This window comes from Lepidochelys olivacea (genome assembly GCF_965140295.1).
Source record: "Lepidochelys olivacea isolate rLepOli2 genome assembly, chromosome: 14".
Classification (NCBI taxonomy): domain Eukaryota; kingdom Metazoa; phylum Chordata; order Testudines; family Cheloniidae; genus Lepidochelys; species Lepidochelys olivacea.
This window is the reverse complement of record NC_140424.1, coordinates 10,364,546-10,380,324: the sequence shown is the minus strand read 5'-3', so window position 1 is coordinate 10,380,324 and position 15,779 is coordinate 10,364,546. Positions and strand designations below refer to the sequence as shown.

Here is a 15,779-nt window from a genome sequence, read left to right as displayed (position 1 = left end):
GCCAAGACAGGAGGTCAGGATTCAGCCCAATATTCCTGCCTTTCGGTGTTAGCTGTAGCCATCCTCCTCCCGTCTCTTGGTTGCTGCCCTGTCTTCTCTCAAACTGAACATATGACACATGCTTACGTACCTTGCTGAATCAGGGCTTAAATGGGGAAACCCATACTAGGAATCTTCTTATTGCTGCTTACTTCTCCTTAACCAGGAGGAAAACAAAGATAAATGAATTGCTGAAACTTGCTCTGAGAAGTTGAAAGGTGAAAACAGTTCAGAATCCTTGTCCTTCGCACCCTCCCCCCATGTGGGGTTAATTGATTCATCACTCAGGACATACTGGGGGTGTCAGAATGAAAAGAGAAGCTCTAAGCATAGTACAACTAAAGGTACATAATCAGGTACATAAAAGAACAGGAGAAACCACGAGGAGTCCTTATAGACCTTATAGACTAACACATGTATTTGGGCATAAGCTTTCGTGGACTAAAATCCACTTCATCAGAGGCATGGAGTGGAAAAAAAGTAGGCAGGTATAAATATACAGCACATGAAAAGATGGGAGTTGCCTTACATGTGCTTTTACATGCTTTCATGTGTTGTATATTTATACCTGCCTACTTTTTTTCACTGCATGCATCTGATGAAGTGGGCTTTAGCCCACGAAAGCTTATGCCCAAATAAATTTGTTAGTCTCTAAGATGCCACAAGGACTCCTCGTTGTTTATGCTGATACAGACTAACACGGCTACCCCTCTGAAACCTGTCAACATTAAAGAACAGGGATTGCCTTCTATTACACTTTGGACTGTGGTAGAGGAGTTGTGATACCAGCAGTGACTAAACAGGAAATTGTAAGGATGTTGATTATTACTGCGGGACTAACATAGCTATATTTGAAAACACGGATGAATCATCTTTGGGGCTTGAGGGAGGAGATGAAAGCGGCTACCCTTTGAAATTATTGTTCTAGTTACTTAACCATATTAAAAATCTGTTCTCAAATGGGAAGTAATGTGTTTTGACAGTACGCTGGGCGCTCTGGTATAGATCTCTTACGCTCTACATGGAAAAGCTAACCTCAAGTTTGGTTCAGTTCCCTGTGTGAATGAGTCAGGCCTTTCATTGTTCCATTTATAGAAGAAATGGGCATTTTGTTTGTCTCAGATGAAGAAAGGAAGTTGTGGTTAAGGCACTGGAGTGGGATGCAGGAGAGTACTTCAATTCCCAGCTCTGTCACTGACTTCCTGTGTGACCGTGGCCAAGTCACCTAGTCTCTCTGTGCCTCAGTTCACCATCTGTACAATGTGGATAATAGCACTTTTTGTCTATTTAGAATGTAAGCAATGTGAGGCAGGGACTGTCTGTTACTGGAAATATGTACAGTGTCTAGCACAATCAGCCCCTGATCTCAGTTTGGTGCTTAATGATGTAAAACTCACCTTAAGAGACCAGCAATACTGGCTTATTAGACAGGGTCTTCACTAAATGTAGAATAAAATTGCACTGGAAAGATTGGAGTTGCTTCAAAGTGATCATTTCTCTTCTGTCTGTGTTTCTGTACTGCTCCTATAAGACTGGGGTTTCCAACTGACAGCAATTTTCACCCTAACTAATAAATAAATAAAGAAATAATCAGATCTGCCCAGCTGATTCAAGTATCTACCAATTTTAGTCTTTGCAGAACTAGCAGGCCCCAAAAGGGTCATGTTCTTATGTTATTAAAATGACCCTATGTCACGGTTTTACTGGGATAGTCCTGATGTTTCATTTTAGTAATCAAAATATTTGATTTTTTTTTTTATCCCTACAGAACGTTTGTTCAAGACGTATCGCTGCCCTGAGTAGACACTGCTGTGGTTACCAGGAACAGACAGCCCTGTGAACAAATGTTTGGTGTAATGAACAATGTTTGCAGGCGAACGGGAAAGTCAAGCGATTGCAGACACTATCAAATCTGTTCTTTCGCTCAGACTAAAAACTAATGACACTAGTTCAGTGTTTCATGATAGACTTGTTCAGATGCTAGGTTACGGGGGTGGGGGAATGTGCCACTCCCAGAAACATCCCATCCTGCTGCTGAATCAGAAGCTGGTCGTAGTGACACCGGCCTGCAGACATTTGTTCCTCAAGCACACCGTTGTCATTGGTGTGACAAAGGTGTCACACGGTTACAAAATGTGGCTGAAATTGTTCCACTTTCCAATATTAAAGATGCTGTCACCTCATAGCTAATGAGTAAATGAATACCTTTCTTTATATCTTTCTGGAATCTTTCAGAAAACGGTTTCTGCCACAATTTGTGCTCTTTTCACACTAGTTTTGATCAATGGCAGCTTTTTCCCCCTTCTTCCTAATCTAGAAATTGCCAGTTATGAAAAGCTTGTTAATTTCTCTTTGTAAAATGTGCTCCGATTACTTGGATGTAAACACTGTTGCATCACTGCTGGAAGTAGTCCTAACCAATCGATATGTGACATAAATTATCTCCATGAGGAGCGGCTGAATAGATGGCATGAGACTGACAAAATATCACAGCTGCACTTTGGCTGTTGACAGCTTCATTATTCCTATGGCATTCAACTGGGTAATTCATTTCGGAGGAACAGCAGTATCTCCTGTTACTTCTAATGGCCTGAATGTAATTTTGCAAGCTTTTTGAAAATGAATGTGCTCCCTCATGTTTAGCTTTGCCCTGGAATGGAAAACAATTAGGGCAACCATTAGCTAACAACATTGGAACACTCACTGTTTTACCATAGGGCAGCAGCTCCAGCAGGAAACATTAGTGATAAGTTCCGATCTATGTATGGGTCATGGGTGGCCTTAGCAGCTGCTTTTTGATTCATAATGATTATAGTCTTCATGGGCCTGATTGTGTTCTCTCTTACACTAATGTTACAATGAAGTATCTTCATGGATCTCAGTGGAGTCATTCTTTATTTACACTCGTGTGGGAGAATTCAGACCCCCAAGTGACCAGATAGTTTTCTAACCACAGGAAATGATAAGCCTGTCCCACTGAAGACAAGGACAGTTTTTCTATTGACTGAACTGGGAGCAAGATCAAGCCCCATATGAAGTTTTTAAAAATCCTGACATGATTAGTTAGGCTTCTTAACCCCAAACTTTACTTCCAGTTTCCAAACCCCACTGTTCTTTTGAGCATTTTGCATCCTCTCTATGTGCATAGGGCCGGACTCTTAGCTGGTGTAAATCAGTTCAGCTCCGTGCTTAATTTGTGCCCGGGCTTGCCAGGGGTGAGCCATAGCCCCTCTGGGCTTGGCAGTTCAAAGCCCTGGCACCTCTGCGCTTGCCATGTCAGATATGAATGTAAAAAAATTGCTTGAGCTTTCGCACCTAATTGCTTGAGCCCCAGAACCTCTTTCATTACCAATTAAGCACTGGTTTAGCTCCATTGACAATAGTAGAGCTAAAGTAGCTTACATACACGGAGGATCTGGCCTAGAATATGCAAATGATTCCTACTGAAATATCTTGTGCAAATTTGCCTGGTAGTTAAGAGTTGGACATGGTGTAACTGGGACAGCGCAGTACATGTGTGTTCCTGCTGTTCCGTGGTCCATTATCTTGCCTGTGAAGAACTGAGTGAATACTGCCACCTATTGTTTGATGAAATAAAAATTTAGTGTTGCCCACCTACCTTGAGATGCAACACACCATCTGAGCATTCCCATTCAGGTAAGCAAAATGCTACGTATGTTATCACTTTGCATAAGACATAAGTACAAATCTGATCAATGGAACTGGAATCCAGCAAAACATACTGCTTAGCTGCAAAAATATCTATTGTATATACATTTGAGGCTACCACAGGGTAAAAATTATGTTAAACATTCCAGTTAGTCAGCAAATTAGGGAGGCCATGGTAAATGAAATATATTGCAAAACTCACATCTACAGGAAAATAAATCATCTGCTGGAATGCAAAGTGGCTCAGTTAGTGATATGCTGGACGCAGCTCACCTTGTAAGGTGATTGAAAGAAGGATATGAAAATGTCCCCACTGCAACGTGTTGCTTCCCTAGTACAGTTTGTGGAAACAGAGTAGTTGAACTATTCAGCTCAACTAATTCAGGATGAAATATGGGCAGCTGAAATATTAAATAGCTGATGTGTATATAAGTCAACCAGTGGAATCCCCTTAATCGCCAAAGTCTAAGAACATGTGAGTTCCTGCACCAGATCAGACCAACCTGTGGCACTGTTTGTTTTATCTTAATCCCAACTTCTTCTTCTCTCTGTGCCTCTCAATCTTTTCTTCCTCTTCAGAAATCAATGGCGGTATCTCTGGAACTCATTTATACTCTCTTATTCAGTCACCTTTCCTGATCATTTATTCCATGTTTTTCTCCTTTATGATAAGTTCCCTCCTTAGCATATTTATTCTTACTTTATTTATTAAATGTTATTTTATGTCCTTTCATTTCTGAACTTGCAATCAATGAACTTAAACCCACGTGGCAGGAAGGATTTTCAATGCATTAATTTCAGTTAATGTTAGCAAAATAGTTATTTGTTAAAGAAGTAGCCTGGACAAGAGAAAAGTCTTTGTTTCATTTTCTACCAACTAATGTTTGCACTGAAGAATATGGAGAAATACTAGACACCATGAAAAGATAAGTCATGAGGTCAAATCCAATAGCCAATCTTCAAAATGAAAGCAGAAGGGATAGGAATATTGGCACCAGGGAAGGAACCACCAGGAAATGGTCATGAACTGACCAGTTGTATTAAATTGTCATCACACTCTGTTTGTCCTAAAGCAGCCAGAGAGCTCTCATCCATAGGAGAGCTGCACAGGTAAAGAACCTAGATATAGGCAAACCTGTCCCTAGACTAGTGATGACTGAAGCTAAATCAAATATTTACATCTTTATTCCAATGGGGATACAAGAACCCCTCAAAGTGGCTTTACTTGCTTCTGTCGATTTGGTGCTCACGCTGTGGGTAAGTTAAATTAACTGTCATCACTCAGATTTTCGTCTAAGCTATGTATCAGACTTCATCTGGTCCTTTTGCTAAATTCATCTGGCCCACAGGACAAGATAAGACTCCACAGAAGAGAAGAAAATCGCTGAAAAAATAAGTTTCTAATCCTCGGTTTCAGAGTAACAGCCGTGTTAGTCTGTATTTGCAAAAAGAAAAGGAGTACTTGTGGCACCTTAGAGACTAACCAATTTACTTGAGCATAAGCTTTCGTGAGCTACAGCTCACTTCATCGGATGCATACTGTTGAAAATACAGAAGACGTTTTTATACACACAAACCATGAAAAAATGGGTGATTATCACTACAAAAGGTTTTCTCTCCCCCCCACCCCACCCTCCTGCTGGTAATAGCTTATGTAAAGTGACCACTCTCCTTACAATGTGTATGATAATCAAGGTGGGCCATTTCCAGCACAAATCCAGGTTTTCTCCCCACCCCCCTCACAAAACACCCCCCCCAACAAACGCACTCTCCTGTTGGTAATAGCTTATCTAAAGTGACAGGTTTCAGAGTAACAGCCGTGTTAGTCTGTATTCGCAAAAAGAAAAGGAGGACTTGTGGCACCTTAGAGACTAACCAATTTATTTGAGCATGAGCTTTCGTGAGCTACAGCTCACTTCATCCGATGAAGTGAGCTGTAGCTCACGAAAGCTCATGCTCAAATAAATTGGTTAGACTCTAAGGTGCTACAAGTACTCCTTTTCTTTTATCTAAAGTGATGACTCTCCTTACAATGTGTATGATAATCAAGGTGAACCATTTCCAGCACAAATCCAGGGTTTAACAAGAACGTCTCGGGGGGTGGGTAGGAAAAAACAAGGGGAAATAGGTTACCTTGCATAATGACTTAGCCACTCCCAGTCTCTATTCAAGCCTAAGTTAATTGTATCCAATTTGCAAACGAATTCCAATTCAGCAGTCTCTTGCTGGAGTCTGGATTTGAAGTTTTTCTGTTGTAATATCGCAACTTTCATGTCTGTAATCGCGTGACCAGAGAGACTGAAGTGTTCTCTGACTGGTTTATGAATGTTATAATTCTTGACATCTGATTTGTGTCCATTTATTCCTTTATGTTGAGACTGTCCAGTTTGACCAATGTACATGGCAGAGGGGCATTGCTGGCACATGATGGCATATATCACATTGGTGGATGTGCAGGTGAACGAGCCTCTGATAGTGTGGCTGATGTTATTAGGCCCTGTGATGGTGTCCCCTGAATAGATATGTGGGCACAGTTAGCAACAGGCTTTGTTGCAAGGATAGGTTCCTGGGTTAGTGGTTCTGTTGTGTGGTGTGTGGTTGCTGGTGAGCATTCGCTTCAGGTTGGGCGGCTGTCTGTAGGCAAGGACTGGCCTGTCTCCAAAGATTTGTGAGAGTGTTGGGTCATCCTTCAGGATAGGTTGTAGATACTTGATAATGCATTGGAGGGCTTTTAGTTGGGGGCTGAAGGTGATGACTAGTGGCGTTCTGTTGTTTTCTTTGTTAGGCCTGTCCTGTAGGAAATGGCCCACCTTGATTATCATACACATTGTAAGGAGAGTGATCACTTTACATAAGCTATTACCAGCAGGAGAGTGGGTGGAGGGAAAGAAAACCTTTTGTAGTGATAATCACCCATTTTTTCATGGTTTGTGTGTATAAAAACATCTTCTGTATTTTCCACAGTATGTTTCCGATGAAGTGAGCTGTAGCTCATGAAAGCTTATGCTCAAATAAATTGGTTAGTCTCTAAGGTGCCACAAGTACTCCTTTTCTTTTTCTAATCCTCGTAGTTGCAAAGAAAAAGCTTGGAAAGATGACCCGAGTGTAACTGATGCAGTGATGACTGCTAACAGGATTCCACCAGTGGGGAGAGAGATGGCAGAAGAGTGGGTGGGTCGGGGCAATGTATATCATCCCCCATCACTGGCCCCACAGAGCTCTGGGAGCAAATACTACCGGCTTATACTAAGGCCCCATTTCAGAAAGGCACTTAAGCATGCACTTAACTTTAGGCATGTGCCTAAATCCCATTTGCCTTGAGTAGAATTAGGCAGATGCTTAAGTGCTTTGCTAAATAATAATGGTTCTTATTATTCCTCTCATCTGTAATCTTTATGGGAATTAGATTCTTGTCATCGTAATTTACAATGGGCAGCTGTAGAAACTATTGTGGTGTAACAAGAGGAGTATCAGGATATTAGCTGAAAAATAGGCAGCAAGAGCAAATTAAAATCCTAGCAGAGACAAAGGCCAGGTCGCTGTGCTAATGTCTACAGCTGAACAAATAATTGATACTGAACAATTTGCTGGATGAGTCTGGGCACTTTTTATGTTTGTCAGAATAACTGAGAGGATCTCATCTTCCTCAGATATGTGTGTTAGAATTTACTCATGAGCTTTCATGTGACGTTTCCCCTTCTCCCTCACTCTACGGATGGATCACGTTTCCCCTTTTCCCTCACTCTATGGATGGTTTACTCTTAATGTTCAAAGTGTGGTATTTTAAATCTGAGTTGTGTTGGTCATTGTATTTTTTCCGTTCCCTGAATCAGGAAGAGCAGGACTTGATCTGGGTCTTCCACTCCTCTCCCCCCCACCCCCCAGTCTTCTTAAATGGAAACGTATTTTAAAAACTCAAAATTGCTCATGAAGCAAAATAGTTGTTTACCAGTCAGCCCTACTGTATATCCACATGGATATGTTACTAGCCTGAATGAGACCAAACCCAGCTCGGCCACTAACTTTCTGAGTGACATTGGACAAGCCACTCTGAAATAATTGTAAGCAATTTAAAACTGGAACAAGAAATTATTGATTCCGTATATTTGTCAGCATTGTTTAACTATTGGCTAACAAAGTGCTTTCTGAAATTCTAAGATACCTTCAGGAACTGATCCATTATCAGACCGAGTTATACTTCACAGAGCTCAACTCAGATGTCTGAAGCCAGCTGCGATTGACTTTGATAAAGAGACCTGCAAGGTGCTGTTCAACATGCCAGCTAGAAAAGAATCCTGAGCTGAACTGAAACTAAGGCATTTGTTCTTGCTTTTTAACATCTATACCTCTGTTGCCTTGAAAGGACTTTGAGAGGCTTTCAAGTTCTCGCAACCCACACTAAATGCCCCCAGCTGGTATAAATGAGTGTCGCTACATTTACTTTGATTTACACTAGCTGAGGATTTGGCTCTTAAGTTTTATATTTGAAACTTAAATTAAAAACTTGGGAGAAATAGGGAGCTCTCATAATTATTCAGCAGTCCTTTAATTACATAAACAACACTTTTTTTTCAATTTATCCCCACACCCTCAAAGATTTCCACAAACCACACTTTTCCTCATGAGAATATGTGAGCGAGATTGGCACTTCCATCACAGTGGGCCTTGTTTAGCCTTACGTCTCCCTGCTGATGTGCTTTTGAACAAGACCCATTCTGACAGATCTCCTTTGCCAAACGAGTTCATCACCACTGAAGTAGTCTCCAAACTAGTTCATCCTCCACCATTGACAGAATGGTGCTCAAACGGGCCCAAGCCGAGATGCAAAGATTTTCTGCAGTTGCAATTCACATGTGATTTATTTGCATCCCAGTAGGTTTTCACTGAGTCTTGAGATTGAATGAATCAGAAAACCTCAAAGCAAAACAACCACCAAGTTTCACCCAGTTCTGATCCAAAACCATTTCAATGTCAAATATTAGGCCCAGTTTGGCAAATCTTGTTACTGAAACCTGGGCTGGGTTGCCAGCTTAGAACAAAATCCGAAACCAGGTGAGTTCTGTGGAGTGCCAAGGTTTTGCAGGGAACACTTTGCACTGCTCTGACCAGTTAAACATAAGCAGCTAACATGTCGGCACTAAGCAGCAAACCTGTAGACGCTTAAAATAATTCCAGTGCTCGCCTTCATGAGTCCAGACCTCTTCTCAGCTTCACTAGGTTTACTGAAGTCTGACACCAAGTTTCAAAAAACAGATTGGAGTTCTTACTCCATACTATGCAGCTTATGCCTAACAGATTGCTGAAGCTATAGTTAGTGGAAGGCTATGATCGCTATTAGTTGGCCCCAATCTAAGGATCATTGTTTTGACTAATCACCTGAGATGGGCTCACGCTGCAGAGCACCTAGATCCACATTTCAAACTCCCCAAAGTTTGAAAGCACTTACCATTCAACACAGAAGTCAGAGTTATATTCAGCTGTCCAGCCAGTTCTGCTGCAGGCTGTGTAAGAACAGACCCCATGTCATGTAGGGGCATAGGGACAGATTCTGCTCTCAGCTGCACTGGCGTAAGCAGGACACCACCCTGCAAGAAGAAGCTCAGCACCCTCAACTTTCTTTTGAAGTGGGTGAGAATCAAGCGTGGCCACCATCTCCCAGAGCATGCTCAGCACTTTCCAGAATCATACCTGAGTAACTGCACTGAGTCAGAGAGGCTACTCCAGGCTCACTCTAAAACCCACAGTGCATATAAAAAAATGAACAGTGGGCAGGCTACTAGTATGTGAGGTCCCTGCCTATCACGCTGGCCAGTACTGTTTCATTGTTCCGTTGTACCCCCTGGTTGGTCTGTTTGTATCCACCTGTTGTTTTATATGTAGATTGTAAGCTCCTTGGGGCAGGGACCTAGCACAGTGGGATCCTTGCCCATGACTGGGGCTCCTGGGCACTATGATAATACAAATAATAATAGTAAAATCACTCTTATAGACAACTGATATAGACACATCCCAAAGTGAGAATCTAAAAGAGTCTTTTCATTTTATTCTGTTGCTAGGTGCTTAACTTTTATGGTTGTTCGAATTTAACCAGGAAGGCGATCCAAAAACATATAGTGCTTTACTTGAGCGTCTTTGTTTATCTTCAGTCCAACACATATCTGTATTTTTAGCATGCTGAGGTTTGGTAAACTTTTTGCATATTCTGACTTTGTAACATATTACTGGGTTCAATGGGATCCAGGTTTTACATTTTCTACTATACATTTAAAAAAAAACCCCACCTCTTTTTTGTCGCTGTTTTTGTACCAGGCTGTACTGTCAGAAGCATTTTACAATTAATTCTTGGGGACCTGTTGTAACTAAAATATAAGCATCATTAAAGTTGTACGTGCTGGGGTGGGGGGAGTTACGGGTTTCATAACCTTTTAAAGATAACCTATTCATGCTGGGAGCTTTGAAATGACCTTGCAGATGTCCCAGACCTATGGCTATGGTTGCTGCTTTTGTTGCTATGATTGCAGACAGCTGTACTGGTAGCTTGGTGAAAGAAAGAACAGTGCATCATATGCAATCATGAATTGCTGGACAAAGTGTAGGGCGAGGATTATTTTTCTCTTATTGATTTAACTTAGAACTAATTGTTTTAAGATGACTGCATTAATGTCTTTTTGTTCATACTGAGTGACAATTGACTACAATTCTCGTTTCGTTTACTCTGGGCAGTGATTACTTGTTCTACTTGCATGCTGTGCTGATCAATTCTTAGAGACACAACAGGCTAAAAGCATACAGAAGTCATGGCATCTTTGACTACAGAAACAAGAGCCTTAGATACCGGTCATTACTATAGCTGCAGCACTAAGAGCACAAGTAGTGTTAAGACATCAGATATTTTACTTCAGATGTTTCATAATTTGTTTTTATCTTTGGTTTTTGCACTGAGATTTAATCAGTGATCTTGGACGTCAGTAATTGCTTGTAGTAAGCTCTTTCCTTTTTTGATCATTCATACAGTGTAGGAAAGAGGCTGAACCAGAAAAGAAAGCAAAGCCAATGTGAAATATTGAATGAAGATAGTGGACAATTACTACCAACTTGTTTCCATTCTGCATTGTACAGCCTAAGCTGGTAAGTCAAATTTAATTCTCTAACTCATATGTTCTCTAGCTATGTGTTGGTGAATGAAATCACTTAATAAATACGTGTGGGGGGGGGTATTATTATCTATTGTGTGTGTGTGTTTTTTTATCAAATCTTCCAAAGTTAACACATCTACACCTATGCTGTATTTATACAGTGTGCCTGTGTATACAGTATGTTCATATGTGTATAATCGACACACACCGATACGTAATCCAGGGATTTGTTTTTCTTTTGCAATGTGATTTTAGAAACTGTGCGTGAATATTTGATCAGTTCCCCAAGATGAAATAAGCTGCTTTCAAGGGTAGGTTATTTAAATGGATTTTATATCAAATCTGCACTTTTAAAACACATGCCTGTTAGGAAAGATTACTTAAGTAGTGCCTGGGATGTGTGATCAGAAACCTGATCACAAAAATTAGATTACATTGTGTACAGTATGAAACATGTGTTGGGTGACTTCCCTCTCTTAGTTGGTACATGCTAAATGAGAGTGATAATGAGAACCAGTGTCTGCATGTGATGGCCATTACTAGTGTAAAATGTCTGCAGAAGACTGTTTGCTCGGTGATTCAGATATTCATTATTGGAACCATTTTTGTTGTGATTTTTAATTCGTAAAAAAGTGGACTACTCACAGTATTGGTTATGCCCAGTTATAATGTGAGCAGATGCTCTGCAGGCTACCCTGCAGAGCACTACCTATGCCCCCAAACCTGCAGCACATTTGTCATCAATTTCTTGATTGACTGTGACAAGCGTTAGCCAGTTAGGTCAAATATTGTGACGGTTATTGTGATGTGCACAAAAAGACCTATTCAGAACAGCACTGAGATCACCTAACTCATTTAAATTTGTGACCTAAGCTAGATATGTGCTGTGGTTTCCAGAGGTGAAAGCCTTGAATATATCATCCCCACTGCACCACCTAGCACCTACCGGGTTTGTTTTTTTATAATACACTGCTACCAGTTTAACTCTAGAAATCATCCATCCTTCATCATAGCACATCTTCAATTGTCCATATGTTAAAAACATGAAGACATGTCCAATGTGTAACTTCAGTGAAAATGATGTATGTTTTGCTGTATCATCTGACATGGCTCTGAAAGCTAAGCTGAATTTCTTATAAAAAAAGCCTAAAGATGTTCTTATAAAATTGCTTAGATGTTATAAAACTGCTACCAGCCAATTTGAATATCCCTGCATTTGGAGTAGTTTTGAATCATGTGAGTTAGAGATGAAAAGACCCCATAGATTATCAAATTGCCTTCCCAATGCAGGATTGTTCCGTGTTTTTACTGAGTCTAGTTTCCATCAATTCCCTTGGGAGACAGCTCTCCAGCTTAATAAGATCACACTACTAGAAAGTTTTCAGTGAAATGCAGCATACATTTTCCCTTTCCTTTCTTTCATCTCATAACTGCTTATTACATATCCCATTGTGCTGTCCTAAATGCAGTAATCGTCAGCAATAATTTGCATTTTACAAACATTCTATGAACACGCTGATCAGGACTCCAAATGAATTTGCATTACATTATTTCCAACTGTTACTTGGCTGTTGTGTGCTTAGTTCATGTGATGTTTTATGTACTTCTGTTCATATATAAAAATAGCCCAGTGAACATTTTTAAGGTCACTGATGACCTAATACGGGATCAGTGTGGATGTGCTACTATTGTCACATAGAAAAAAGGTGTCACTGAATCACTGCAAGCTTTATAGCTATGTTTACTCAACCTCCTCTTTGACCTATCTCTCCTTGGATAAAGAGCAACACCCATGGGGTTATGTGGTCATAAAGATGTATATTTTTCATATATGCACAAATAAAATAATAATAGGTTTGCTCTTGTATAGCAGATCTCAGATTTCTTTACAAATGAGCCATATATTATCTCCATTGTACTGATGGGGAAACTGAGGCACAGAGCAGTTAAAGTAACTTGCCCAACATCATCCTGCAGGCCAGTGGCGGAGCAGGAAATAGAACCCAGGTCTCCTGACACCCCATTTAGTGTTATAGCCATTGGGAAATACTGCCTTTGTACCTGCATATTGATTTTAAAGATCAGCTATGGCTAACTCATAAAAAACCACTCATGGGTAATTAAAGAGACAAGGTGGGTGAGATAATATCTTTTACTGGACCAGCTTCTGTTGGTGACAGAGACAAGCTTTCGAACTACACAGAGCTCTTCTTCAGCTCTGGGAAAGATACTAAGAGTGTCACAGTTCAATACAAGATCAAACAGATAGAATATATACTAACTACTAATGCTAAACTAAGGGGCCATTCAAGGTGAAGTGGCCGGTAACCCTCCAAGCTCAGCATCAGGAGCAAGCTCCCCACACACCAGGCCACATCAACTGAAAGCTGCATCAGACCCTGCCAGAACAACAGATGCAAAACCTGCACACACATCTCCACGGCTACAATGATCAACATCCCCCACAACACACCTTTCAAGATCCAGTGCACTAAATGTTCCAGTAACAACTATGTAGGTTGAAACCAGACAATCACTATACTCTCAAATGAGCACACACAGGAAAATGATAAAAGACAAAAACATCACATCACCTGTGGGTGAACATTTTTTTCACAAAGTGATCGCGCTATATGTGATCTATCAGTCCTCATCCTCAAAGGAAATCTGCACAACACTTTCAAAAGACAAGCCTGGGAGCTTAAATTCATAACTTTGCGAGACACTAAAAACCATGCCCTTAATAAAGACACTGAATTTATGGCTTATTACAAAATCTGTTACCAACTAACCCCCTTTTTGTCCTGTGACTGCAGGGGTGTTAATGGTTCCCTTTCCCCTGGAATGGCCCCTTAGCATAGGTGCTAACTACTTATGCTAAACTATATGTTCGATCTTTTATTTAGCTGTGACGCTCAGAGTACCTTTCCCAGACCTGAAGAAGAGCTCTGTGCAGCTTGGAAGCTTGTCTCTCTCACCAACAGAAGTTTGTGTCATAAAGGATATTACCTCACCCACCTTGTCACTCTCATAACCTGGGACCAACACAGCTACAACACCACTGCATACATCCATGGATAGAGCAATCTACTGCAATGGTCCTCAGAAGGGTGCTGTTCAAATGTTTGGTACCTAAACGTATTTTGTCCCTGAGGTTACACTAGCATCTTTCTCATTTGTATGTAGCAAGCCTCATTCACCACCATGTTACTCAAGCTGCACAGTGCTATAACTGTCGAAGTCAATGGAGCAATGATATCGATTTTTAAGGGCCAAAGCAACCATCATGATTATCAAGTCTGACCTCCTGCCTATCACAGCTTCCCAGAGGGATTGCCAGTGTGCAACACAATGGTCCAGCTGTCCATCCTTAGCAAATGGGGGACTGGGCTCTCCTTTAACAGAGCATCACCCAGCAGTCAGAAGTCATGGGAAATCAAGACTGCTGACATTTAGAGAAGATTTGTTCAGGCTCTGCCACCAGCAGAGGCTGAATTCCCCTTCTTATAAAAGAGGTAGGCGTTGGTGGCAGGGTCCACCTGGGTCGGTTAGTGTATGACACAGTAGTGGGCACTAGCATTTACACCCCCTGGTGTGGACTAATGCGCCATGTGGGTAAGCGCTTAGAATGGCATTGACAGGCCAATACATAGGTTGTTTGGCCTGGCTCTAGATGGAAAGGCAGCCTATTTAGTTGCACAGGCCTAGATTCTCAAAGGTGTCTAGGTGCCTAACTCCAGTTTATTTCAGTGGGAATTAGGTCTGTAGTGTAGACATAACCTGACAGCAGCACTGCTGTACCACTGCAGCTGTGCCGCTGTAAGGTCTCCTGTGCAGCCATTCTGTGCCGATGGGAGAGAGCTCTCCCGTCAGCATAATTAAACCATCCCCAACAAGCGGCAGGAGCTATGAAGTGCATCTCAGGCGGCATAGTGCTGTCCACACTGGCGCTTTTGTCAGTGAAACTTATGTCAGTCAGGGGGACCGGTGTTTTTTTCACAGTCCTGATATGGGTGTAGTTCACACTGTTGTTCTTAGTTCTTTAATGATTTAATGGGATCAGCCGGAAGTAGCAAGCATCGAATGCCACCATTGCTTGTTCTTAGTCGTAGCATGATGGTATTTCTAGGCTTAAGAAGTCCCATTCAGTACCAAGCAGAGCTGTTTGACTTGTTCATTACAAATGAACCTAGCCCTTTTCTCTTGCTGTTATCAAGGCATTTGCAAACCATTCATCATCTCTGCAAATGCAAGGGGAGATTTTCAGAGGCGCAGATGGGAGTTAGGTGCCCAAGTTCCTTCGACTTTCAGTGAAAGTTGGGTGTTTCCTGGTCCCCTGGGCCTCTGAACATCTCCCCTGCATACACTAGTCACAAATATCTGCTCAGCCACTTGGACAAACTATTTGCAGCCCCTGGATTATTCATGAAACTTCCCCTTTTACTATTTGCAGTACATGACTGCTCACTTTTCTTGTGTGGGGTAGACTCTGCTCCATGACTGGATGCCTGGAACTTTTAAACAGGCGCAGAGTGAATTGAACTATGTTGTGAGTGTTTGCAAGACCCTTCACGTTATTGGTACACAGCGTTTGGCGCTGATTCTTCGCACACGCTGCTGTACAGAAGGAGCCATATACTGTAGTCAGTGCAGGGTAAAGCTGATGTGAGAGCAGATGCCCTTTGTGTTTCAAATCTGTTGCTCAGTGGAATACAGGGAAGCAGGTTATCATGGGGGCATTCCGAGGGGCTCTTTGCCATCACTCTGAGCGACTGAGAATAAAGTGATCTTTGGTAAGGTGCTGAGTCGCCATTAAATATTAATAACATGAGACTGTGGGATCTGATGATCTCTGGGGGCAACACACCAAATCCAACCACCTCTTTAAACGTATCTTCACACTTTCATTAGAAACTTATTGAACTAATGGCAAGA

The 15,779-nt window shown here is 41.4% G+C and overlaps 1 protein-coding gene across 1 annotated transcript in view; it reads left to right on the top strand.

The window, feature by feature from the left end:
* ANKFN1 (ankyrin repeat and fibronectin type III domain containing 1) overlaps window positions 1-15,779 on the top strand; it is a 191,144-nt gene that overhangs the window by 80,845 nt on the left and 94,520 nt on the right. The window contains exon 2 of the mRNA XM_084648542.1: window positions 10,723-10,836. The gene's annotated coding sequence lies outside the window, so the exon portion shown is untranslated. The remainder of the gene's footprint in view (window positions 1-10,722; window positions 10,837-15,779) is intronic.